Source organism: Oryctolagus cuniculus, chromosome 8 (assembly GCF_051225735.1).
Source record: "Oryctolagus cuniculus isolate XC-2025 breed Fujian yellow rabbit chromosome 8, ASM5122573v1, whole genome shotgun sequence".
NCBI classification, from domain to species: domain Eukaryota; kingdom Metazoa; phylum Chordata; class Mammalia; order Lagomorpha; family Leporidae; genus Oryctolagus; species Oryctolagus cuniculus.
Window position 1 is genome coordinate 20,454,847 of NC_142874.1, and position 25,906 is coordinate 20,480,752.

General features: G+C 44.9%; 1 protein-coding gene and 2 pseudogenes across 2 annotated transcripts in view; 2 read left to right on the forward strand and 1 right to left on the reverse strand.

Moving 5' to 3' along the window:
• Nucleotides 1-25,906, forward strand: part of LOC149124884 (carboxypeptidase E-like) — a 237,425-nt gene that overhangs the window by 130,947 nt on the left and 80,572 nt on the right. The gene's annotated exons all lie outside the window — the stretch shown is intronic.
• Nucleotides 7,775-10,555, forward strand: LOC149124886 (ras-related protein Rab-33B pseudogene; annotated as a pseudogene). The gene has a single exon (XR_016211478.1). The product of XR_016211478.1 is annotated as a ras-related protein Rab-33B pseudogene (transcript).
• LOC127489937 (U6 snRNA-associated Sm-like protein LSm3 pseudogene) lies at nt 18,067-18,790 on the reverse strand (annotated as a pseudogene).

Consider the following 25,906-nt stretch of genomic DNA (forward strand, 5'->3'; position numbering starts at 1 on the left):
ATTTGTTGAAGCAACATGGGAATTTTCTCATTTCACATAACTGAAAACCCCACAGTTGGTTCCTGCTGGCCAGTTCCAGCAACATCCTACATGCCCATTCCTAAACTATAGTTGCTGTGGGGAGTGCCATGTTCTGATTGGCTAGACCTTGGTCACATGCCCAGGGGTTCGCATGGGTGGTAAGCAGGGAGGGTGGTTTCCCCAGAGTGATGGGCTGCTGCTAACAGAAGTGGGACTGGATGTTAGAGTGGCTGGAGCAGGAAGTGTTCCCTAGAGAATCAGGCAGCCCAGGTTTAAATCCTGGCCTAAACACTTACTAGTTTTATGAGAACTATTTTTTCTTTTGGTATGTAGAGTAGAAATGTATATATCTGATATATGGAACCAAGTGCAAATTTTTAAAATAAATTGTGGCTTCCTGGGAGCTCACTGAACCTACACTGGTTCTGAATGCTACCAGTTCATGAATCATTGTTTGCTCGATTCAACTCTATTAAATTTTTTATTTTTGCCGGTGCCGCAGCTTACTAGGCTAATCCTCCGCCTTGCAGCGCTGGCACACCAGGTTCTAGTCCTGGTCGGGGTGCCGGATTCTGTCCTGGTTGCCCCTCTTCCAGGCCAGCTCTCTGCTGTGGCCAGGGAGTGCAGTGGAGGATGGCCCAAGTGCTTGGACCCTGCACCCCATGGGAGACCAGGAAAAGCACCTGGCTCCTGCCATCGGATCAGTGCGGTGGCCATTGGAGGGTGAACCAACGGCAAAGGAAGACCTTTCTCTCTGTCTCTCTCTCTCACTGTCCACTCTGCCTGTCAAAAAAAATTTTTTTTTATTTTTAAGGTATTTTAATTTCTTTTTAAAGATTTATTTTATTGGGCCGGCGCTGTGGCTCACTTGGTTAATCCTCCGCCTTGTGGAGCCAGCATCCTATATGGACACTGGGTTTTAGTCCCGGCTACTCCTCTTCCAGTCCAGCTCTCTGCTGTGGCCAGGGAGTGCAGTGGAGGATGGCCCAAGTCCTTGGGCCCTGCACCCGCATGGGAGACCAGGAGGAAGCACATGTTAAATTTTTTACATAAATAGGAGCAAGCATTGTAGCACAGCCACTGCTTGTACTACTGTATCCCATATCACAATGCTGGTTCCGATCCCAGCTGCTTAGCTTCTAGTCCAACGTCTAGAATGCATCTCAAGAGGCAGTAGGTGGCCGGCGCCGCGGCTCACTAGGCTAATCCTCCGCCTAGCGGCGCCGGCACACCGGGTTCTAGTCCCGGTCGGGGCGCCGGATTCTGTCCCGGTTGCCCCTCTTCCAGGCCAGCTCTCTGCTGTGGCCAGGGAGTGCAGTGGAGGATGGCCCAGGTGCTTGGGCCCTGCACCCGATGGGAGACCAGGAAAAGCACCTGGCTCCTGGCTCCTGCCATCGGATCAGCGCGGTGCGCCGGCCGCAGCGCGCCGGCGGCGGCGGCCATTGGAGGGTGAACCAATGGCAAAGGAAGACCTTTCTCTCTGTCTCTCTCTCTCTCTCACTGTCCACTCTGCCTGTCAAAAAAAAAAAAAAAAAAAAAAAAGAGGCAGTAGGTGATGGCTCAAGTGTTTGGGCTGCTGCCATCTTCAAGCGAGACACAGAAAGTTCTAGACTCCTGGCTTAGGGCCCAACTGTTGAGGACACCTTGGGAGTGAACCAGCTGATGTCTCTTTTTCTCTGTTGTTCTGCCTTTCAAGATGAAAACTGGGAGCCAACATTGTGGCATAGCAGGTAAAACCACCATCTACATGCTAGCATCCCAAATGGGTGCCAGTTTGTGTACCAGCTGCTCCACTTCCTATCCAGCTCCTTGCTAATGGCCTGGGAAAATAGGAGAAGGTGGCCCAAGTGCTCGGGCCCCTGCTGCCCACATGAGAGCCCTGGTAGAAGCTCCTGGCTCCTGGCTTTGGCCTGACCCAGTTCTCGTTATTGTAGCCATTTGGAGAGTGAACCAGCAGATGGACAATCTCTCTCTCTCCCTCCCTCTCTCTCTCCCTCTCTCTCTTGCTTTCTCCCTCTCTCTCTCCCTCTCTCTCTGTAACTCTTTTACATAAAATAATCTTAGAAAAAAAACACAGAAAATAATTCTTTAAAAAAGATGAAGATAAATTAAACTCTTAAATAAACTTCAGTTTCTTAACAGAAATAGCAAACCTTACAACTATTTAAAAGGAATACTTTCTTTAAAATGAGGAATTTAATGTATAATTAATGAAAGGGATAAGGAAGAAAGCAAGCAGTGGGAGTTGGGAGGCCCGAGTCAACCCCAGCATCGCCACCAACTGTGTGACCTTGACTCACCAAGTTTCTCGAATTTGTTTCAGTCTTAAAAGTGGGACTGCTTGGAGGAATTTGGGAGCAGTAATCTTAGCTTTCCTCTGCATATCCTTTCCCTGTTTTTAAAAAACATTACCATCTCTCCTAAAGGAATAAGCAACTTTAAACTGGGGCTTAGCACATTCCAAGTAATACCAGTGTGGGCCCAGTTGGGCCATCTTCCCTATAATATATAAGTATTAAGTTGGAGGAAGTTACTTTGCAAATATCCTAGTTTAACATTTGCCAAACTAAAGAGTTCCAGAGTGGCCTTCCCTCCTTACCATGAACTCCACTCAGAGCTAGACCTCAGGAGTTTTCTGGGCTGTCATGGGGTTTGTTCTGCTGGCATCTGTCAGTCTCTCTTTTGGTCAAAGTTGGCATCTGTTGTCCTGTCCTTTCTTGGCTGCAGCCTCTCTGTTCGCTTGCCCTGGTCTCCACAATGTGCAGGCCTGGAAAACAGCAGGCAGCATAGCAGGGTGCCTGTGCCCAGGTCTTGATGCGATTTAGTAATTTCTTCACAACATTTTTCTTTTCTAAATGCCCCATTAGCTTACTAATTAATAATTTTGAGCAAGATTTACAGAATAGGAATATCATTGAGTTAGTCCCTTCCAAAAACAAAGGTTTTCTTATCGTCACTACTTACATTTGTGGAGGACTTCTGTAGTCCTTTGAGGCAGGGCTGAATTCTGTGCAATTTTTTTTTAAAGTTTAATTTTTTTAACTTATTAGAGAAAGAGAAATTCCATTTCACTGGTTCACTCTCCAAATGCCTGCAATGGCTGGAGCTGGGACAGGCCAAAACTGGGAGCTGGGAATTCAACCCAGGTCTCCCATGTGAGTGACAGGAACCCAGTTACTTGAGCCATCACCACTGGCTTTCCAAAATCTGCATGGGTGGAAACCCAGATACTCCAGTGTGGGATGTGGCCATCTTATTCACTAGGCTTAACTCCTACTCCTGTAGTTTCTTTTTATTAAAGAAATGCATGTTTGTTTGGAAAACAGAATAGCAAAACTAATAGGAGAAATTGCCTTAAAAATAACCATTATTAATATTTTGGCATATTTCCTTTTATGTGCTTTTAAATTTTAAAATTTAAACAAAATATATATGATATTATATAGGATATTATAAATTGTTATTCACCAATGAAATGATATGTAGACATCTGAGCTACAAAAAATGCCTTTAAGAGAGAAGAAATCTGGGGGCTGGTGCTGTGGCATAGTGGGTAAAGCTGCTGCCTGCAGCCCTGACATCCATATAGGTGCCAATTCAAGGTCCCAGCTGCTCCAATTGTGATCCAGCTCCCTGCTAGTGCTCCTGGGAAAGCAGCAGAAGACACCCAAGTACTTAGGCCCCTGTGCCCACATGAGAGACCTGAAAGAAGCTTCTGGCTCATTGCTTCAGACCGGCCCAGCAGCTGCCATTGCAACCATTTGAGAAATGATATAGTTCATATGCCATAAGATTTGACCTTTTAATATATACAACATAGTGATTTGTAGTACACTCACAAAGACTGTATGGCCATTATCACTGTCTAATTCCAGAGCATTTCATCACTCTATAAAGAAATCCCATACCTATTGGCAGTCACTCACTACCCTTCCTTCCCTCACACCCTGGCAACATTAATCTAATTTGTCTCTATGGATTTGCCTATGTCAGACATTTGTTGTAAATAGTATCTCACAAATGGCAACCTTTTATGTCTAGCTTCTTTCACTTTGCATACAGTTTTCAGAATTCATCCATGTTGCAGCTTGTGTCAGTACTTTGTTCCTTTTCCTGGCTGAATAATGTTCCATTGAATGGATAGACCATATTTTGTTTATCCATTCATCAATTGATGGATATTTGAGTTGCTTCCACTTCTTGGCTATTATGAATAATGATGCAATGAACATTTGTGTACAAATCATTGTGTTATTATATGTTGTAAGTATTCTTCAGTGTGCCAGATTTGACTGGGTCCTATGGCATCTCTCTGTTTCATCTTTTTTTTTTTCCTAATAATTTGTTAATTTGAATTTCAAATAACATACAATTAGCTATTTTAAAATGAATGAGTCAGATATTTTGTGTATCTACAATGTTATGCAACCACCACCTCTATCTAATGATAAAATAGTTCCTTTAATCCAAAGTAAAACCCAGTACTCATTAAAAAAGATTATTTCCAGAGTGGGCATTGGGCATAGCCGCTAATCTGCAGCCCATATCAGAGAGTGCCTGGTTTGAGCTTCCAGTCCAGCTCCCTGCTAGTGTGCACCCTGGAGGGCAGCAGTGATGGCTCAAGCACTTGGATCCATGTGAACCCACAGGGGAGACCAGATTGTGTTCCAGGCTTCTGACTTTGGCCTGACCCAGCCCTGGCTATTTGTGGTTATTTGGGGAGTGAACCAACAGATGCAAGATCTTTCTCTGTCTCTCTGCCTTTCAAATAAAATGAAAATAAGAATTGTGTAAAAAATAGTTTATTCCCTTCCCCTAGCCTCTGGCGACCACCAGTCTCTATTCTGCTTTTATGGGCCTACCTGTTTTTGATACTTCATGTGAATGAAATGGAACGTGTGGCCTTTTGTGTCTGGTGTCTTTCACTTGGCATGTTTTGGAAGTTTATCCATGTTATTGCATGCATCCGTAGCACATCACTGCTTTTTGTGGCAGAGTAATATTTTGTTTTACTTTTTGAGGAACTGCCAAACTTTCCCAAAATGACTGCACTATTTTACATTCTCTCCAGCAAAGCTTGGGCGTTCCAGTTTTTCTGCATCTTTGACCACACTTACTATTGTCTGTCTTTTTTATTGGAGCTATTCTGGTACATGTGAAGTGGTATTTTGTTGAGGTTTTGGTGTGCATTTCCCTGATGATTGATGATGTCCATTTCATGTGTTATTTGACCATTTATAGATATTCAGAGAGTGTGATTTGGATCTTTTTTACCAGTTTTTAAACTGGGCTGTCTTTTAACTGAGTTGTAAGGCTCTGGACCCGTACCAGATACATTTTATTTGCATATATTTCCTTCCATCCTGTGAGTTGTATTTTCACTTTTTTGGTACTGACCTTTGAAACATAAACATTTTAAATTTTTAAAGAAATATTTATTTATTTATTTATTTATTTATTTATTTGAAAGTCAGAGTTACAGAGAGAGAGAAGGAGAGGCAGAGAGAGAAAGATGTCCTCCATCCACTGGTTTACTCCCCAGTTGGCCACAATGGCTGAAGCTCCACTGATCGGAAGCTAGGAACAAGGAGCTTCTTCTGGGTCTCCCACGTGGATGCAGGGCTCAAAGGCTTGGGCCACCTTCTACTGCTTTCCTAGGCCATAGCAGAGACCGGGATCGGAAGTGGAGCAGCCAGGACTCGAGCCAGCACCCATATAGGATGCTGGCACTGCAGGCAGCGGCTTTACCCGCTATGCCATAGCGCTGACCCAAAACATTTTAAATTTTGATGAAGTCCAATTTATCTATTTTTTTTTTTTGGCTGCTTATGCTGTAAGCATCATATCTAAAAAACTGTTGCTAATCCAAAGTCACAAAGATTTACCCTGTGTTTTCTCTAAAGACCTTTAAAATTTTAGCTGCTACATTTAGGTCTTTGAGCCATTTAAAATTTTAGTATGTGATTAGAGGTAAGTATCTTGCCTCATTCTTAAAGATTTATTTGTTTATTAGAAAGGCAAAGAAAGGGGCCAGTGCTGTGACACAGCAGGTTAAAGTCCTGGCCTGAAGCACTGGCATCCCATATGGGCGCTGGTTCGAATCCCAGCTGCTCCTCTTCCAATCCAGCTCTCTGCTATGGCCTGGGAAAGCAGTGGAAAATGGCCCAAGTCCTTGGGCCCCTGCACCCACGTGGAAGACCCAGAAGAAGCTCCTGGCTCCTGACTTTGGATCAGCTCAGCTCTGGCTGTTGCAGCCATTTGGGGAGTGAACCAGCAGATGGAAGACCTCTCTCTCTCTGTAACTCTGTCTTTCAAATAAATAAAAATAAATCTTTAAAAAAAAAAGAAAAGCAATGAAAGAAAGAAAGGGAGAAATGGAAAGATTGATCTTCCACCCACTGCTTTACTCCCCAAATGTCCACAAATAGCCAGGGCTGGGTCAGGCCAAAGCAAGGAGCCAGGGAATCTATCTGGATCTCGCAAGTGAATGGCAGGAATTCAAGAACTTGGGTCATCTGCTGTTTCCCCAGGCATGTTAGCAGGAAGCTGGATCAGAAGCGGAGTAGCCAGGACTTGAACCAGGATTTCAGTATGGGATGCAGGCATCCCACATGGTGGCTTGACTCTCAGTGCCACAAAGCTGCCCCCATGGGCATGTTCTGACAACCTCAAAAAAATTTTTTTTTTTTTTGACAGGCAGAGTGGACAGTGAGAGAGAGAGAGACAGAGAGAAAGGTCTTCTTTTGCTGATGGCAGGAGCCAGGTACTTATCCTGATCTCCCATGGGGTACAGGGCCCAAGTACTTGGGCCATCCTCCACTGCACTCCCTGGCCACAGCAGAGAGCTGGCCTGGAAGAGGGGCAACCGGGACAGAATCCGGCGCCCCAACTGGGACTAGAACCCGGTGTGCCAGCGCCGCAAGGCGGAGGATTAGCCTAGTGAGCCGCGGCACCGGCCAACCTCAAATCTTACATCTACTTTTTGGGCTATCTTCAGTATCCCCCTGAATTTCCATCTACTTTGTACTGTTGTATGAGGAGGCACCAGGTTAGGCATCCAGTTACTATGTTGAACATCTGTAGATAGCATAAGCCTTTCAGTTTAAAGTTATCTAAGCAAATCTGTCTCTAGTCTTTCCCACTCTGACAGAACTGCTCATGATTCAACTTTTATTTTTAAGAAATTAAACAAAGGTTGGATAATTATCTAGTGGATAATTCTAAATATGATGAGTTATATTTATCTTTATTCCTCAAATTCCCCATATTTCTACTAGGAGACATTGGAATAGTGTGTGTGTGTGTGTGTGTGTGTGTGTATTTGGAGGCTGGGCCTCATAACTATGACAATCTTTCCTACATCTAATATTTTAGATTATACTACTGAAAGGTAGAGTAACATTTAGTAACCAAATTTATAGGAATTAAGCGCTTAAGGTATTGCAAGAACCTGATATATGTATATATTTTCTGTTAACATCTTAAAATAAGTTTTGGAAGTATAGTTTTATCCAAACAAACTTGATTTACTGACACTTAGTAAATTGAAATACTTTTTCTGGCCCTTGTTTTACAATTTAACAATAATGAGACTAGTATGCATATCCCATAGGCAGCACTGACAAAGACAGTTCTATAGAAGGGAACAGAACAAAGTATAAGTGAAGAAGTACTGAGGCTCATACAAAGGTAATTCAATGTCTCAATCTGTATAATTGGAATAAAAGTTTCAGTTTTCCTCTTTTTTTAAAAAAAATTTCATTTTCAGATCCAGTTATGGGACACAGCAGGACAAGAGCGATTCAGAAAGAGCATGGTGCAGCACTACTACAGGAATGTCCACGCTGTTGTCTTCGTGTATGACATGACAAACATGGCCAGTTTCCACAGCCTGCCATCTTGGATAGAGGAATGCAAGCAGCATTTGCTAGCCAATGACATACCACGGATCCTCGTGGGAAACAAATGTGACTTGAGAAGTGCCATTCAGGTTCCCACAGACTTGGCACAAAAGTTTGCCGATACACACAGTATGCCTTTGTTTGAAACTTCTGCTAAAAACCCCAATGACAATGATCATGTGGAAGCTATATTTATGACCTTGGCTCATAAGCTTAAGAGCCATAAACCATTAATGCTTAGTCAACCCCCTGATAATGGAATTATCCTGAAGCCTGAACCAAAGCCTGCAATGACGTGCTGGTGCTAAATATCTCTTGATTATACTACCAATTTTGACTTAAAGAAATACTTTTGAAGTATGACAGTGATAATCGTAAGATTAACTCTCAAATATAATGGCTCATCCTGACACTTTAGTATACATCATTGTCATGCTTTTTATTTTGTATCTACTTAAGAAGTTTGTCACTGTGACAACACAAGGAAAAAGTTGGTTTCAGATGTCATTGAAATGATGAGTTGAATCAGAATATTTTTTCTTTGGAAGTCCAGTGAAGGAAGCTTCAAATGAGAGCATGGTGGGATTTTAAGAATCAGTACCTGTTCATTCTGTGTTCCTGGGACTGAAAAAAAAAAAGTAAGAAGTTAGTACACACCTACTGTTACCTTCCTTGGGAAGTGTTCTTTTAGGATAGAAATTCGTATTTGCCTCTTCCCTGAGTTCCTTCTTTGTTTTATCAAGGTATTTCGGTATGTTATTATGGAGTCAAGACTTTGGTCTAGTGGGGAGAAGAAGGCATAGAATATTTTCTATGTCTCAGTCCATAAAGAATGACTTTTCTACTGGTTCTAGAAGCTTGACAGTTCTAATTGATCAGATCAGATCTATAAAAATCATTATTTTCAAAAGAATAAATTATTATCTTTACTAAGTTCTAGTAAAATATGCAAGTATAAGTCAGATTTTAAGCCAGATGAAGTGGCAAGGAAAGATGCTTTGTATTTTGTTTTGGTGTCTTTAAGTGAGGAGAACAAATTGGGAGTATTTGGAGGAGTTGTGATTTGGAGGAGAGGTCAACATGAACCTGGCTCCTGGCTACCACAGGGGAGCTTATTTTTAGGTTTTAGTAATTTCAAGTCCTGTATCTCATTCTCTCCTCTTCCCCAATCAATTTAATGATTAGATGCTAAATTAACAAATCAACTTCTAGTTGGATTATAGCTCTGAGGGTGTGCCTGATTACTATGAGTTGACATGTGTTTCTGTAATAGTATTGTGTTATATTGATTTTTTTTAAAGTGTTTAAATTTTGTGGCCACAACGAGCTATTCCTCCTTGGTATGGGAAATAAATTAGATATTGAAAAATATCTTGTCTGTTCCTTGGTAATGGGAAGCATATTTCCAAGTTTTTTTCACCCTATATACTTTCATTGTGAATTGAAGACTTTGCACATAGAAAATAGCACACTTGCTGTGAAGCTATTTACATAAATGGAATGTAAGCCATGTCTTTCACTGAGGTGTGCACCTTCCCAGTTCTGACAGATGGCTCTCCTTGATCATTTCAGAGGAAATGAAGCCAAAAGATGATTGTACTTAGCATATTTTCACAACGTGGGAAACTAGCTAAACATTTAATCTAATCTAGTTTAGGGATCTTGTTCTGGCATTATCGTGGTCTTGACTGGAACACTTCATTAGAAAAACCAGGTAATTCTATTAAACAAGCTCACCTGACACTAATAATTATAAGAAACAATTAGTTTTAAATATTAGAGTTTGTATTGGCTTAACATGCATCTAGGGAGAGAAACCCATTTTTCTTAATCATGCCAGAATTAAAAAGTAAAAATTGTTTACTTTTATCTAAATTAACATTGGTTTGTAACTATTTTTATAGTCCAACAATGACTGCTGTAGTAAATGTGAAAGGTATAATAGTTTTTCTAAAGAAGGGACTGTTGTTTTTCAAAACATTTTCTAAAGTGGAGAAGAAAGTTTACAGACTTTAGAAGCATACTTATGTTTTTTTCAGTATTGTTACCATGATTTTAAAAAAATAAATCAACTTTCTTTTTCTAAGAAGTTAATAGTATTCTTTACAGTTCTGCAAGAGGAGTTATTTTTTCACTTTAATATTTATTAATTTAAAAATATTTGTATCTCATTTGTAACAACTTATTTTAATTTTTTTGTATGTATCTTTTTATTCTTAAAAAGAACATACTTAGTTCATGGGGATAAAGCTTTTAGGTATATTCCAAAATATTTATAAAACACCTCATTGATTGTTGAGAAATCACTTCCAAAATGGTGGGACATGCCTATTTAATTTTTTTGAGCACATAATTGCACAGTTTATGTACATATATATATATATATATATATGAATTTATTTTATCTGTGACCTTTAGTTGAAAATATCAGATGTGTTTTGGAAAAGTCAGTTAATTTGAGAACACCAAAGGAAACGACCCCAGAGCCTGATGTGCTGATTACAATGCTTTATGGAAAGTACGTTGTTGATAGATGTTTCCTCATGAAGTCTCAACGGAAGTTACGTTTGTTGTGGAATAGTGTCATGGTTACATTTTCCCCATGAAGTTCAATAAAACAGCTTTGCCACAAAGCAATTGTCTTATGTCCTTCATTTGCTTAGGGGCATACAATCTTTTTTCCCTTGGATTTTTGCATATTATATAATTTAAGGGTACTTCAAAAGATTTATGAAACAGTTAAAACTTAAGTCTGTCTCAGTGCATTTTTTGAAATCCCATGGATAGTGTTTTCATGATACACATTTTCCATGAACTTTTTCAAAACTCTGTACATTTTAAAAAAGAAATTAAGAAAATTGCAACTCACTGGAAATTTATTTTCCTCTATTACATTGGGGCAAAAAACGAGTAAAAAAATAAAACTAGATACTAAAATTAGCTGATAGGGTAGCTGTTGTGTTTGTGAGGCTTAGTGATCCAGAATTTAAGAATGCTTCAGTGCAAATGGCAAATACTACAAGAGGTGATTGACATCTAGACACAAAAGGATTTAGCAGGGGGCCAGGGCTGTGGCATAGCAGGTAAAACCTTTACCTGCAGCACCAGCATCCCATATGGGCGCCAATTCGAGTCCTGGCTGTTTCACTTCCAATCCAGCTCCCTGCTGTGGCCTGGGAAAGCATTAGAAGATGGCCCAAGTCCTTCAGTCCCTGCACTCTCGTGGGAGACCTGGAAAAAGCTCCTGGCTCCTGGCTTCGGATTGCACAGCTCCGGCTGTTGCAACCATCTAGGGAGTGAACCAGCAGATGGGAGAGCTTTCTCTCTGCCTCTGCCTCTCTCTGTAATTCTGTCTTTCAAATAAATAAATCTTTAAAAAAGCAGGGAACTTGATAGGAAGAGGAGCAGCTGGGACTTGAACCGGCGCCCATATAGGATTCTGGTGCCACAGCCCAAGTCCTTGGGCTCCTGCACCAACATGGTAGACCTGGAGGAAGCTCCTGGCTCCTGGCTTCAGATCGGCGCAGCTCCAGCCGTTGTGGCCAGCTGGGGAGTGAACTAGCAGATAGAACACCTCTCTGTCTCTCTCTCTTTTTTATTTATTTATTTATTTATTTATTTATTTATTTATTTATTTATTTTTTGACAGAGTGGACGGAGAGAGAGAGAGAGAAAGGTCTTCCTTTTCCATTGGCTCACTCCGCAATGGCTGCTGTGGCTGTCGCACCACGCTGATCCAAAGCCAGGAGCCAGGTGCTTCTCCTGGTCTCCCATGCGGGTGCAGGGCCCCAGCACTTGGGCCATCCTCCACTGCACTCCCGGGCCACATCAGAGAGCTGGACTGGAAGAGGAGCAACTGGGACAGAATCCAGCGCCCCAACTGGGACTAGAACCCCATGTGCCGGCGCTGCAGGCAGAGGATTAGCCTATTGAGCCGTGGCGCTGGCCTAGAACACCTCACTCTCTCTCTCTGCCCCTGCCTCCCTGTAACTCTGCCTTTCTAATAAATACTTAAAAACAAAACAAAACAAAAAAAGAGAGAGAGAGAGAGAGAGAGAGAGAGAGAGAGAAGATGGTAGGGCAGAGATGGGAATGTGGCAGCTCAGGAAACAATCATAAATAACACAATGGTAGAAAACCATGCAATGTTTAAAAAAAAAAAAAAAAACAAAGAAAGGAGGTATCAAGCCATGGGAAGAGACAGTATCAAAAGGCTACAGACTGGTTGGTTCCCACTCTGTGACATTCTAGAAAAGGCAAAACTGTGGGGAGTGTAAGAAGTTGCCAAGGGTAAAGGGGAGGGAAACACAACTGGATGGAGCACCGAGGAAGAAACTGTTGTGGTGGAATCTTGTCCTTATCCCCTGGTCAACACCCACACAGTGTGCACCACCAAGAGTGAGCCTGTCGTGAACTTGGGACTTTGATGGTGATGTTGTGTTAGAGGAAGCTCATCGACTGCTGTGGACAGCAGGGGAGGCAGAGTGTGCACAGAAGGGCTGAGGCTCTGGGGAAACTCTGCTTGCTCTTCAGCTGTGCTGTGAACCTACACCTGCCCCTAAGATACAGCCTATTTTAAAGAGACTGCAAGCTGCCCACCCAATTTTTCTGTGCTCTCTTCTGTTAGTTTCCTAGGGCTGGCCATAACCAAGTCCCACAAACCTAAACCAGAGAGATGGATCACATCCAAGTTCTGGAGGCTGGAAGCCTCGGCAGAGTTGCTGTCCTTTGAGGGTTGGGAGAGAGAGTGCCTCGCATGTTTCTTCTGGCTTCCTAGCCTTGGGCATTCTTGGCTCATAGATGGTTGTATTAGAACATTTTCCATTGCTATAATGAAGTGCCTGAGGCTGGGTACATTATAAAGAAAAGAGGTTTATTTAGCTCATAGTTTCTGAGACTGGACATTCAAAGTGCACGGCACTGGCTCTCAAGAGAACCCCTGGCTGCCCCCCTCACAACTGATGCAGACAGCATCATGGTGGGAGCACATGTAAGGACAGCTCCTGTGGGGGGCCAGGAAGCCAGAGAGCAGGGAGGGGCCCGATTTTTCTTTGATAACCAACTCAGTCCCCCTAAGAACTACCTAATTCCTCCCAAGAGCAGTGCTCCCGTGATCCTGTCACCACCCACTAGGCCCCATCTCCTGTAGAATTCGCACCGCTTCCCAAATGGCCACACTGGGTATCAGACTTCCAACACACGAACCTCTGTGACACAAGCCACATGCAAACCATAGCACTGAGGTTCTTCTGGTCGGTTCACACTGCCTTCTCTCTGCAGGCACACCCTGCTCACCAAGCCTTTGGGATGTGACAGTGGACCCATATGATTGGGTCACCTGGTGATATTGGAGGCATCTTAGTTTGTGGTGTTCACACGATGATGGAATTGCCTAGTGACATGTTCAGTGACACACGACTGTGTTTTTCTGTCTCTGTGTCCTGATTTCCTCTTGTAAGAACACTGGTCATACTGCATTGGGTCCAATCTGATGACTTCACTTTAACTTGGTGACATCTGTAAGTACCCCATCTCCAAATAAAGTCTCATTCTGAGATGCTAGGGCCCAGGACTCCAACATGCCATTTTTTGGGTGGAATACAATTCAGCCCATAACACCTCCCTTCCTTTTTTCTTGGTAACAGACCCCTGGGTTTGTCTGGCCTCCACCAGTTGCCTTTACAGGTAGGTGTGGACATAGGGTACAACACTGGCCAAAGAGATGTAAGCAGATTTCTTCCAGGGCTGCATGTTCCTCTGGCTGCCTCTATCCTTTCTATCCCTGTCTGGCATGGGAGGGAGCTTAGAGTTGGCCTGGACTGGATGCCCAGACATTACAAGATGACTTGAAGAATGGCATCCCACAGCCTCTACTCCAGCAGGGATTGCTTGCTTGCTTGCTTGCTTGCTTTCTTTCTTTCTTTCTTTCTTTCTTAGATTTATTTATTTATTTATTTGAAAGTCAGAGTTACACAGAGAGAGGAGAGGCAGAGAGAGAGAGAGAGAGAGAGAGAGGTCTTCCATCCGATGGTTGACTCCCCAATTGCCCACAATGGCTGGAGCTGCGCTGATCCAAAGCCAGGAGCCAAGAGCTTCTTCTGGGTCTCCCACGCAGGTGCAGGGGCCCAAGGACTTGGGCCATCTTCCACTGCTTTCCCAGGCCATAGCAGAGAGCTGGATCTAGAACCAGCACGCATATGGAATGCTGGAGCTGCAGTCTGGGGCGTTAACCTGCTGCGCCACAGCACCAGCCCTGGGGACTGCTTATATCAGGACTTTGGTGAGCAAAATAATCCCATATTGAGGGGATTTGGAGAACCCTCAGCTGAACTCAGCCCTAATGGGAAGAAACCTTTGGATGAAAGACAAAGGAGACTTGAGGACATTGGGATGAGGGCTTTTGAACAGAGATTGCACCAACTCTGCCTGGGGACTGCTGTGTGGGCAGAGCCACCTCATGCTACCTGACGCACCTGCCCTCCATGGGCTAGAACTTTGTGGGAGAGCCCGAGTTAGTGCCATTCAGCCTCTCTCTCCACCTGCCCCAAGGAAAAGCTCTCTTGTAGGGAGTTGAGTGGGAGCCATAGAAACAATCATTTGCTAGGCCACGTCCTAGGAGTGGCAGAGCAACAGAAGAGAAGGGACTTGGGCCCAGATTCCATGCAGCTGCTGTCTTGGCCTGCACCTCTGTGTAGTGTGATTTGGGGTTAATATGTCATCTGAGTTATCCTAGGAAGCACCTCTAGCTTCAAACCAGCAGCCCACTACACAGTGACAGTACACAGGTTTACTCCTGAAAGTAAAACAGTGTTTGTATAAAGTCTGACATAGAATCTGCATACTTTTGTGATCTCTTCTAGTCCATCTCAGAAGAAAAGGACTCAGGGCCAGCATCGTGGTACAGCAGACTAAGCTGCCTCCCGCGAAGCCAGCATCCCAGATGAGCAGCAGTTCGAGTCCTGGCTGCTCCACTTCCTATCCGGTACTCTACAAGTACTCCTGGCAAAGGAGCCGAATATGCCCCTAGTGCTTGGGCTCCTGCCACCCACGTGGGAGACCCACTGGTCCCCATCTGAGCATTTTAAAAGAATTTTCCATCCTGTACAAAAATCTTGCAAACTGAAATTTATACCAGGCTTTGGATCCATTTATTAAAAATAGAAATGCAATACTAGTTAGTTTGCAAGAACAATATTAGGAGGTGGCACCCCAGTGAATGAATTCCAGTACAACTTTCCTGTAGCTGGGGTGTGGATTGGATGAGTCAGGACTGGAGTTTCCTGAGTCTGGCTGACGTTTGGGTCTGAGGATCTGTGTAAGGGTGGGTTCTAGCTTTGAAGGTCATTGATGCAAGCCTCAGCATAAAATGGATTTAGAAACAGACCTTCACCCTTGCTTTTTCATGAAGTGTGAAATGAAGATTCTCAAAATAGTGAAACATTTAATCCCACTGCTTTTACTGAAAAATGAGTATACTTCAAAAAGTTCATGGACAAATGATATTATGAAAAAAGTATGAATTTCAAAATTTTTACATCAAAATGAACCATTTGGGGTGGACGTTTAGTGCTGGGGTTAAAATGCTGTTTGGGACACCTGCAACCCGTATCAGAGCGCCTGGTTTGGGTCCCGGCTCCTCTTGTCCAATCCAGCTTTCTGTTAATGTGCACCCTGGGAGGTAGCAGGTGACAACTCAAGCTTCGGGGTCCCTGTCACCCATGTGGGAGACCTGGTTCACTCCCCAGATGGCTGCAACAGAGCTGCCTGAAGCCAGAAGCTTCCTCCAGGTCTCCCCCATGGGTGCAGGGGCCCAAGGACTTGGGCCATCTTCTACTGCTTTCCCAGGCCACAGCAGAGAGCTGGATTGGAAGAGCAGCAGCCGGGACTAGAACTGGTACCCATATGGGATGATGGCCCTGCAGGCGGAGGATTAACCTACTGCACCTCAGTGCCGAGCCCTGGATGGGATTCTTGACTCCTGTCTTTGGCCTGGCCCAGCCTCGGCTGTTGCAGGCATTTGACAAGTGCTCTGCAGATGGAAGATCTTTCTCTGGGTCTCTCTGTTTTTTTGTCTTTCAAATAAAGTGGAAATAAATAAAAATGTTTAAATAAACTTGTCTTTTAATTCTATTTTCCACAATTTTTGCGAGTACCTCTGTGTTAGCAGCTAAATAGACAGACATGTGTGTGTGTGTGTGTGTGTGAATACAAAAATTTTTAGGAGTAAGAAGAAATAAAATTATCTAAAAATTATTTCATCTCTTCCTTTTAAATTTTGTTTGGGTGTTTCTTAATGTACTTAATATGGCTAGTAGTTTGTAATTATTTTTATTTATTTTTTATTTAAGAAGCAGAGAGACACAGACAGAGAGAGCTCCTATCTGGTGATTTGTTCCCCAAATGCCTGAAATCGCCAGGTGAGGCTGAAACTGGAAGCGAGGAACTCAGTCAAGGGCTCCCACCTGAGGAGCAGGGACAAGTCAGGAGTTAAGTCATCCCTGGTGCCTCCCAGGGTCCTCATTAGCAGGAAGCTGGAGCCAGAGCTGGGAATTGAACCCAGGCATTCTCATGGGGACGTTGGTATTTCAACCAGAGTCTTAACGGCTCTGTCAGACACCTGCTCCACAGTTATCGTTTTATTTTATTGATTGATTGATTTTATTTGAGAGGTAGTTACAGACACAGAGAGGGAGAGACAGAGAGGTCTTCCATTTGCTGGTTCACTCCCCAAGTGGCTGCAATGGCCAGAGCTGGGCCCATCTGAAGCCAGGAGCCAGGAGCCTCTTGTGGGTCTCCTGCAAGGATGCAGGGCCTGAGCACTTCAACCATCTTTTGTTGCTTTCCCAGGCCATAAACAGAGAGCTGGATCAGAAGCAGAGTAGCCGGGACTTGAACCAGCGCCCATATGGGATGCCAGCACCACAGGCAGAGGCTTAGCTTAGTATGCATAGCACCGGCCCCTACTGTTTTAGATGAATCCATGCAAGTACATTGGGATTCTTGCTGAACTATTCTTTCTGAGAAATGTGTGTGATCTAAAGAGCTTGAAGCCTGCTGACATAAATGCATGGTCAGTGGTCTGTGAAGGCTGCTTCACAGACAACAGGTGTCTTCAGCTTTGTGGGTTCGTGGTTTTATGACCTGATGTCTCTGTGCCTTTTCAATGTGTGGAACGAGGCAGAGGCAGGAGCCACTGCTTGAGAATTCACAGAGCATCTTTCTCGCTGGGGCAAGAGGGGGAGGAGGAGCCAGTAGTCTCATCAGTTCTGTTTATCGTAGCCTGGGTTGTACACGTCAGTCTCCCTATCTTTGCAGTCAGCGTCTTATATTTGGATGCTGTTTGTTTTCTACGCAAGCAGCTTCTTCCCCAAAGTATTTGGCGTTTGAAAATCACTCATATCCTTAAAAGACGCTTCTTGATTCTTTACCAACTTGGCTCCAAGGACTTTAGAAGGGAAGCAATTTTTTTTTTTTTGACAGGCAGAGTGGACAGTGAGAGAGAGAGAGACAGAGACAGAGAGAAAGGTCTTTCTTTTCCGTTGGTTCACCACTTAATGGCCGCTGCGGCCAGAGCGCTGCGGCCGGTGCACCGCGCTGATCCAAAGCCAAGATCCAGGTGCTTCTCCTGGTCTCCCATGAGGGTGCAGGGCCCACAGACCTGGGCTATCCTCCACTGCACTCCCGGGCCATAGTAGAGAGCTGGACTGGAAGAGGAGCAACTGGGACAGAATCCATTGCCCCGATCAGGACTAGAACCCAGTGTGCCGGTGCTGCAGGCGGAGGATTAGCCTATTGAGCCGTGGCGCTGGCCAGGGAAATGATTCTTGACATGATGGTTGAGTCAGGCTTCGTGAAAGCGAGCAACTGTGCCTAGTACGATGCCACAGTGATGTCCCTCTGAGACTGCCGGGAACGTGCGCCTTCTGAGAGTTTTGTTGCATGAAAGTGCAAACAGAGACCTTCTGCTTTGGACTTCCTGACCAAGCTTAACAAAACAGCATTTCCTAATTTTAAAAAGGCAAGGAATTTAAAGTGTTGAACTTGTTTTCTTTTCTTTTTTTTTTTTTTAAATAAAGTCAGAAAGGAAACATCAACTTTATTTTAAAGGAAAAAAAAATCAGAGTGCATTTATACAATGGAGCAAACCAACTCCAGAAAGAGTTCTACATGTCTCCCACGTTGACTGGAAGGGCTGAGGGAAAATAGAACTGTCCTTCAGCTTCAGAGGTTCTAAGTTGCAAATCAACTCATTTCAGGAGTGGAAGAATCCCTGGGTCATCTCTCAGTATCAAATTGTACACAAATTTCTCCTGTGAATGTCCTGTCCCTTTAAAGAGGCAGTTGTATGAAGTCTACTTCCCACACAGGGTCAGTTCTTTGTTTCAGTCACCTCTCAGTGGAGGGGCAGCCAGCACAACACCACCTGTCCAGACAAAGCGCATTAGGATGTTCCGTTTTGTTGACCTATGTCTCTCTTCCCATGTTTCTGCACCAATTTCTGTGGCCGTCACTGTTCCTTCCACATCTCCCAGCATCACGTTTCAGTGCTGATCATAAGCATAATCTGCCTTGAAGCTCTCAGCACTTTCTCATTTTCACATCGGTTTGTTCACCCGGGCTGAGCCTGAGGAGTCCCAGGGGCTCTTCAAAGGTGTTGGTAGTTTGTTGCTGCTCCGCGTCGTCGGCCATGTTTCAAATCCTGCCCTGAATGCCTTTTCTTTTCCTCTTGTGTCCTGACGACAGCCAAGGTCTGGTTCTGCCAGCTGAATCTCAGCAAGACGCTTACACCACGTTACAGCTCTCTCAGACTCAGTTTCCTCACCTGCAAAGTGGGGACAATGACAACTGCTTCCTTAAGATGCTTGTTTATTATCAGATTAGCCTGCAGTAATCTTGCAGTCATTTGGGGAGTGAACCAGCGGATGGAAGATTCTCTCCCTCTCTCCTCTCTCTGCAACTCTGCCTTTCAAACAAATAAAAAATAAATCATAAAAAAAGAATTGCCGGCACTGCAGCTCACTAGGCTAATCCTTGCCTGCGGTGCCGGCACACCGGGTTCTAGTCCCGGTTGGGGCGCCGGATTCTGTCCCGGTTGCTCCTCTTCCAGTCCAGCTCTCTGCTGTGGCCTGGGAAGGCAATGGAGGATGGCCCAAGTGCTTGGGCCCTGCACTCACGTGGGAGATCAGGAGGAAGCACCTGGCTCCTGGCTTCGGATCGGCACAGCGCTGGCTGTAGCGGCCATTTGGGGAGTGAACCAACAGAAGAAAGACCTTTCTCTCTGTCTCTCTCTTTCTCACTGTCTAACTCTGCCTGTCCAAAAAAAAAAAAAAAAGCATCATTGACTCTTCTTCTCCTTTTGAAATAAATACATAAGTAAATAAATAAACATAAAAACATCTTGAAATTTAATCCCCACTCATGGGGGCTCAGCCCTCAAGGTAGATTAATCCACTCCTGGATCAACAGATAAGTAGGTTAATGAGCCATCTCAGCAGTGGCTCTGCTGTAAGAGCAAGTCCTCCGTGGCTTCCGTGTTCCAAGAAGGCCTGCAGAGGTACCAGCACCATGATCTTGGACTTGGCCAACTTCCAGAACTGTGAGCCAAATAGAACTCTGTGCCTTATGAAGGCCCCAAGCTTCGGGCTTCAGTTCTAGCAATAGAAAACGGCTAAGAGAACAACTCAGCAGAAACAAGGGAAAAAGCTACGGGTCCTTCCCAGTGCGGGTTTGCTCGGATCACATCCTGTTGCCTAGGGACTTGCTGTTTCCGTCCCAGATGACATAGTCTTATTTCACAGGCAGGAAGCCAGCGTCTCCTGGAAGCCGCTTTTCCTCTCACCCTGTCTTCATCTCAGAGTCTCCAGACTTCTCATGTCCTCCAGGTTTTTGAACCTGCTGTCCAGGTTTTGGACTTAGGACCACTGCAGATGTCTTAAGCGGGAAGTGGCTCCGGGCTTGAGTCAGTTTCTATACTGAACGCGTTGCTGGGCTCTTTATTCTATTCTAGCTCCTGCCCTCAGCAAGGTCTCTGTCTGTTAAGAAGGCTCTGTGTTGGGGCTGGTGCTGTGGCACAGCGGGTTAACGCCCTGACTTGAAGTGCTGGCATCCCATATGGGCGCCGGTTCGAGACCCAGCTGCTCCTCTTCTGATCCAGCTCTCTGTTGTGGCCTGGGAATGCAGTGGAAGATGGCCCACGTCCTTGGGCCCCTCCACCCATGTGGGAGACCCGGAAGAGGCTCCTGGCTTCGGATCAGCACAGCTCTGGCTGTTGAGCCTTCAAATGACTCCATGAATCATTTTGAGACCAGGGAAAAAAACTGGCTCTAAAATACGAAAACAAAATCAATAAAGTAAGCATTTAATGAAATATCTACAAATTAAAAAGTATGTTGACATTAATGAGTAAAATATTAATATTCATAAACATAGTAATTACATTTGAAAACCATTAGTGGTGGGCTAGATTATTTCCCTCCAAAGGATTCTTGCTGAGAAACCATAACTGATTATAAATTAAGGAGTTTACTTGTAGATAAATCATTCAGAGGCAAAATTATTTTGCAAAATATTTTAAGAAGGGGTCAGGCATTGTAGCACAGCAGAGGAGACACTGCTTGGCTGCATTCCACATTGGAGAATCCATTCCACTTCCAATCCAGCTTCCTGCTAATGGGCACCCTGGGAGGTGGCAGGTGATAGCCTAAATACTTGGGTCCCTGCCACCCATGTGGGAGACCCAGATGGAGTTCCGGTTTCCTGGCTTTGACATGGCCCAGTCTCAGTTGTTAGCATTTGGGCAGAGAATCAGTGGATGGAAGATCTCTCTGACTCTGTCTCCCTGCCTTACAAATAAATAAAACTTCGGGGCCTGCACTGTGGCGTAGCAGGTAAAGCTGTTACCTGCAGTGCAAGCATCCATTTAGGTGCTGGTTTGAGTCCCAGCTGTTCCACTTCCGATCCAGCTCTCTACTATGGGCTGGGAAAGCATTAGAAGATGGCCCAAGTCCTTGGGCCCCTGCACCCATGTGGGAGACCCTGAAGAACCTCCTGGCTTCGGTTTGGCCCAGCTCTGGTCGTTGAAGCCATTTGGGGAGTGAACCAGTACATGGAAGGTCTCTCTCTCTCTGCCTCTTAAATAAATATTTAAAAAAGTAAATAAAGCTTCTAAAAATTTGCTTACTTACTCATTTTTTTTTTTATAGACAGAGTGGACAGTGAGAGAAAGAGACAGAAAGAAAGGTCTTCCTGTACTGTTGGGTTACCCTCCAATGGCCGCTGTGGCCTGCGCACTGCGCTGATCCGAAGCCAGGAGCCAGGTGCTTCCTCCTGGTCTCCCATGCAGGTGCAGGGCCCAAGCACTTGGGCCATCCTCCACTGCACTCCCGGGCCACAGCAGAGAGCTGGCCTGGAAGAGGGGCAACCAGGACAGAATCTGGCGCCCCGACCGGGACTAGAACCCGGTGTGCCAGCGCCGCAGGCGGAGGATTAGCCTAGTGAGCCGACCTTACTTACTCATTTCCATCTAATTGAAAGGCAGAACAACAAAGAGAGAGAGCGAGAACAAGAGAGAGCAATCTTCTATCCATTGATTTTCTTGCCAAATGTCCACAACAGCCAGGGTTGGACCAAGAGCCAAAAGCAGGTGCCTGGAACTCCATATGGGTCTCCCAGTTAGGTGGCAGGGGCCCAAACACTGGAGCAATATCTGATTGTCCCAGCACCATGTTTTAAGCAGCCCAATCTTTCCCTGTTGATCTTTAGTAACTAAGCACTCTATTACCAGTAAAGGCCCCATATATGCACGGGTGTTTCTGGACTCTTTAGTGCCAGTGTTCTGTCCGCTTATTTCTGGGCCAATATACACATCTTTAACTTTAGAGAGAGAAAGATCTTTTACCTGCTGGTTCATTCCTCAAGTGCCTACAAAAACTGGGACTGTGCCAGGCTGAGGTCAGGAGCCAGGGGCTCCCACGTGGGTGGCAGGAATACAAGTACTTTAGCCATCACCTGCTGCCTTCCAGAGTGTGCAACAGCAGGAAGCTGTAATTGGAACCAGAGCCAGGTGTCCCAAGTGTCCCAGGTGTCCCAAGTGGTGTCTAAATGGTTGCGCCATGGGCCTGACCCATCTTCAGAACTTTATGTCATGATATTTGCAATGGCAAGGTCCTCATCATACTCTATCCACAGTCTTCATAATTCATGAGCCTTTATTCTTCTATCTAAATTTTAGATTTGACTTGCCAACTTCTATGAAAAATCCCATTAGAATTTTTGTTGAAATACTTTTAATTTGTCAGTCAACTTAGAGGAATTGATATCACTTTTTAAAAAAATGTTTATTTATTTATTTGAAAGAGTTACAGAGAGAGAGAGAGAGAGGGAGAGACAGAGAGAGATCTTTCATCTGCTGGTTCACTCCCCAGATGGCCTCAATGGCTGGGGCTGGGCCAGGCCAAAGCCAGGAGCCTGGAACTCCCTCGGGGTCTTCCACAAGGGTACATGGGCCCAAATACTTGGACCATTTTCTGTTGCTTTCCCAGGTACATTAGCAGGGAAGTGGATCAGAAGTGGAGCAGGCGCTGGCCCTGTAGTTAAGCATCTGCCTTTGGCACTGGCATCCCGCATAGGCGCTGGTTCAAGTTCTGGCTGCTCCACTTCTGATCCAGCTCTCTGCTATGGCCTGGAAAAGCAGTAGAAGATGGCCCAAGTGTTTGGGCCCCTGCATCCTCGTGGGAGACCTGGAAGAAGCTCCTGGCTCCTGGTTTTGGATCGGCCCAGCTCTGGCTGTAACGGCCATTTGGGGAGTGAACCAGCAGATGATGGAAGACCTCTCTCTTTCTTTCTGAAACTCTGCCTATCAAAAAAAAAATCTAAAAATAAAAAAAAGCAATACAAAATATTAACAGAGCAAAAGTTTGGTTAAACAAACAAACAAACAAACAAAAGAAGTGGAGCAGCCGGGACCTGAGCTAGTGCTCATATGGGTTGCTGGCACTGCAGGCAGTTGCTTAACCCACTGTGCTGCAATGCCAGCCCCCAAGGAATTGTTATCTTAACATATTGATTCGGCTGGCTCCACGGCTCACTAGGCTAATCCTCTGGCTTCCGGCGCCGGCACACCAGGTTCTAGTCCCGGTTGGGGCGCCGGATTCTGTCCTGGTTGCCCCTCTTCCAGGCCAGCTCTCTGCTGTGGCCAGGGAGTGCAGTGGAGGATGGCCCAAGTACTTGGGCCCTGCACCCCATGGGAGACCAGGAGAAGTACCTGGCTCCTGCCATCGGATCAGTGCAGTCCGCCGGCCGCAGCGCACTGGCTGCGGCGGCCATTGTAGGGTGAACCAATGGCGAAGGAAGACCTTTCTCTCTGTCTCTCTCTCTCACTGTCCACTCTGCCTGTCCAAAAAAAAAAAAAAAAAAAAAAAGTTGATTCTTCCTGCCCAAAAATATGGTTAATGTTTCTAATAATTTAGATTTATTATTTTTTGCTTGAAGAACTGGATTTATTTATTTCTAGGAATTTTATTTTTGCTGCTCTTTAAAGATATATTTCAACATTTCCACTTTCTAATTGTTGTTGATGTATGGAAATACAATTGGTATTTGTATATAAAGTACAAATACCATTGTATTGAGGAACCAAGTGAAGCATTTATTCTAATTATTTACTTGCATATTCTTTTTGGTGTTCTGCATAAATAATCATATCAGCAAGTAAGAGTCATTTTTTTTCATTCTTTGGAATCCCTACAAAATTTTTTTAAACTTTATGTTATTGCACTGGGCAAGATAATCAAGCTAATACATTTTTTAGGATTTATTTATTGATTTATTTGAAAGGCAGAGTGACAGAGAGAGAAGGAGAGAGAGAAAGAGCAAGCTTCCATCTGCAGGTGCACTTCCCAAATGGCTGCAATAGTCAGGGCTGGGCCACACAGAACTCAGGAACTGGGAACTCCACTGCATTCTCCCACGAGTGCAGGGGCCCAAGTACTTGGATCATCATCTGCTGCCTTCTCAGGTGCATTAACAGGAAGTTGGAATGGAAGCGGAGTAGCCAGGACTTGAACTGGTGCTCTGATAAGGGATGTGGATACATCACATATGGGTGCTTCTGCACTACAGCACCAGCCCCCGACCCACAGTACAGATGACAGCTCACATCCGTGTCTTGTTCTTGTTCTAAGACACCATGTCTTGTGCTTGTTTCACCACTAAATATGATATCTGCTATAGATTTGTCTTCAATGCTATTTTTTTCCTTTTTCTATCAACTCTCTCCAAACTCACTGAGCTCATTTTGAAATTATAGCTATTACTTGCCCCTTACCGGGCCAGGTGTTTTATGTATTATCTTATTAATCTTCATAATAACCCTCATGAGGTACATTTATTGTTTCTTTAGAGAAGTGAAATAGCTTTTCCACAATAATATTGCTGGCTGGAATGAAGTGATGATGTAAATGCAGTGCTGGAGCTGCCTGCTTTGCAGCCCCTGCTCGTTCCAGAGATCTTTGCCTCCTTTACCTTGAGTTACAGTTGATCCCATACAAGGAATGGATGGAGGTGACAGAGCAGTCAAAGACGGAATGGAGGAGGGGTGCGGAGAGAGCACGGGAGAGAACGGGAAGTGCGGAGAGTGTGAACTGCCCCACCCCAGCACGTGACGTGGAGTTTGTATGGAGCAAGCATCTGCCTTACAGGCATCTGCTTCTCCTCCAAATGTCTTTCCCTGAGACATCCTGGGCTATCTATAGCTTGGGAATCCCACCAGCTGTTGACTGCCGATGGTGACACAGCACTTTCCACTACTTTCTGCTCTCATCCAGTCGCAAGTGCGCCTCTGCTTTTTTTCCACCAGCTTGGCTCCCCCGATGGCCTCTTCCTGGAAGTGACTCACCCTTCCTGCACATCCTGTGCCAACACTTGCTCTTCTGTTGCACCACACACTCCTGTTTAGCCTTGCGTTACTTTTGAAGAAGAGTCATCAATAGAAGATGGAGATTCATTCAGTGCAAGAAGATTTACTCATTTATTCAATGCAAATATGTATATTTTTTTTGACAGGCAGAGTGGACAGTGAGAGAGAGAGACAGAGAGAAAGGTCTTCCTTTGCCGTTGGTTCACCCTCCGATGGCTGCCGCGGCCGGTGCACCTCGCTGATCCGATGGCAGGAGCCAGGTACTTCTCCTGGTCTCCCATGGGGTGCAGGGCCCAAGTACTTGGGCCATCCTCCACTGCACTTCCTGGCCACAGCAGAGAGCTGGCCTGGAAGAGGGGCAACCGGGACAGAATCCGGCGCCCCGACCGGGACTAGAACCTGGTGTGCCGGTGCCGCAAGGCAGAGGATTAGCCTAGTGAGCCGCGGCGCCGGCCGCAAATATGTATATTTATTTTTAAAGATTTATTTACTTGAAAGGCAGAATTACAGAGAGGGAGAGACTTAGAAAGAGAGAGAGAGAGAGAGAGAGAGAGAGAGAGAGATCTTCCATCTGCTGGTTCATTCCCCAGTGGCCTCAATGGCCATTAATGGGCCAGGCCAAAGCCAGGAACCTGGAACTCCACTTGGCTCTCCTATGTGGGTGCAGGGACCCAAGCACTTGGGCCATCTTCTGCTGCTTGCCCATACATTAGCAGGGAGCTGGATCGGAAGTGAAGCAGCCGGGACTCAACTAGCAGTGACATTTTGACAGCAGGGACTTGATTTTAGAGCACCGAGACTCCATCTTGAGAGAACACCCCCTCCCCCATCATGAGACTATGGCCTGAAACTAACTCTGGTCTAAAACTGAGACAATAACAGTACACTACATCTTGTTTGGCAAAACATAGAAACTCTCTAGCATGATCGCTCAAGCTTAAAACAGATAGGTTTCACCTGGATTAATGTTAAGATTGTAATTTGTCTATGTCCCACTTATGATTTAGGTCAGTACCTGGACTAATGCCAAGACTGTACTTGTATTGTCAAGATTGTAATTTATATTAGT